The sequence below is a fragment of the Triticum aestivum genome, chromosome 4B (genome assembly GCF_018294505.1).
Source record: "Triticum aestivum cultivar Chinese Spring chromosome 4B, IWGSC CS RefSeq v2.1, whole genome shotgun sequence".
Lineage (NCBI taxonomy): Eukaryota > Viridiplantae > Streptophyta > Magnoliopsida > Poales > Poaceae > Triticum > Triticum aestivum.
The window spans coordinates 649,857,829-649,859,971 of NC_057804.1; positions in this window are offsets into that span (position 1 = coordinate 649,857,829).

The following is a 2,143-nucleotide window of genomic DNA, read 5'->3' on the forward strand; positions in this document are numbered from 1 at the left end:
ATCCTAATGTTACTTAAAATGGCTATCACCATATTAAAAGGAAGATGAAACATATTAAATAGATTTATTTGGATACAAGAGACTATATTACTATCCTTTTTGATGAAGGCATCAAAATCTGTAAACTTTTCCTGGTGGACGTACCGAAGCAAAGTTCAATTAATAATTATATACCTAAGGCCTAAGGAAACTTTTCTTAAGAAAAAATTTGCGGGAAGAAGCTAATTAAGGAAATCATAGTTTGTCCCCTAGCAGAACTGTTGATATGGCTGAAGCCGATCTCTTAGAAGTTGATGTTATAAATAAAATTTCCGATCGAGTGTCGTAGTTCCTACACGTATCAATTAAGTTGATGCAGGTAGAACAATAGCAGCCTAGGCTCAAATGCGGGTGGGCAGGTTTGCCCTTACAAAGTCCAGCCACCGAGATAGTGCGGAGTTGTCAATAAACAGTCAGTCTAAGTAAGAGAATACAAGATATATGGGTAAAATGTAGCACATGCCAGTACTAACAGTGCCAATTTCGTTTGAGCTATCCCAGGGGCTGACGAAGACCACAGAATGCACTAATTTAGAAGAAGAACGCACAAGCAGTAGATCCATACCTCAATCAGAAGCGAAGGCGGATTCTTTTCAGATACTATGCACACTTGTGTTTCCTGAAATCATCCGTGACGTGTCACAATGGAGCATTGGTAGCAGGAGTACAAGCGAGTAGCAGCGTTACTTATAAGCGTGTGGCCACTAAAAAACTAAAAGTCAAATATGCGGTTGCTCCTACCTGCCGAAAAAGATACATCATGTGCTGAGGGCAGCACAAATAACTTAATCATAAAAAAAAGGGAAGATGGTACATCAGCCAAACAGAATTTATAATAGCATGATGAGAAGATGGTACAAGCTACATACGGCATATATAGTAAAAAGTAAAGTCAATGACTGGTTGATAGATAATTAAAGTTCTATCATGCATGAGCGCATCCTAATTGCTGAGGATATACCTTCTTGATATTAATATAGTCTCTCCAATGAACACTTTGAAGAGGATTGGATGTTAAAAGAAAAAAAAAACACTTTCATCACTAATGTTAAATTATGATCTAAATTCTAGTACCGTATTGGACTAGACGTAGTACATACGGTGTGGGCCTTTGCGTTGACGTCGACGTACGAGTACAACTCGTTTACTTGTCCTCCAAGGACTCTCATGTATTACCCTCTTATATACCTCATGTAGTCGCACCTCAGACGGTCCCTGTCGTCTCGTGCTTATAATACTCCTCCATCATAGTGATTGCGCCTTCGTGCGTCCGTAGTTTTTCTCCCGCAAGGGTTTCCACGTAAAAATCCGTGTCTCTTTGTCTCGTTTATTTCTCGTTATTATCTAACAACTAAACTTCGGCTAGAGTGTAAATTGCATTATTTACACTTCAATAGAGCATATTTCTACTTGGGCTTTGCACACATGGCAGGAAAACTAAAAAAAGTTATCATTGCGGTCCATCTTTCTTTACAATGAGGCAAACGACTTGCCATTTTCATTGACTGAAATGAGAGTGAAAATTGCCAGGTTAATTAATGGGAACCTGGACGAAAATCGATACAACCCAACCCAAAAACACGGGCACCACGGACGACCTGTCCTCTAACATGGAGACCATGGACTCATGGAGCTACATCGAAGAAATGAACATTCGTCGAGGAGTCGCAAGTGTCATCGTCATCATCAGTTGCCGCCTAATATAAGACTCCAACTTCACCGTAGAGCACCACTAACAAAGCCAATTCGTGAACAAAAATACCAAGGCCAACCAACAGCCAGATGCGCCAATGGCTGACAGTTCTGACTTTCACGACGAGCTTCACAAGGGAGATATAGAGGGATTGCGACGAACGAGCCCTCTGCAAATGATCACCGGACAGCAATCATTGTCAGCACCAGGAAGCAATCCACCGTGGCTCCAGCACCACAGCAACCAAATCAACAACGAAAAAAAGACATAAAAGGCATAGTATAGAGGTCAAATATAGGGTTGCTCCTACCTGCCGAGAAAAGACATCTCATCAGCTGAGCGCAGCATAAAATGACGTGATCATTAAAACAAGGGAAGATGGTACATCAGCCGAACGGAATTTTTTTTTTT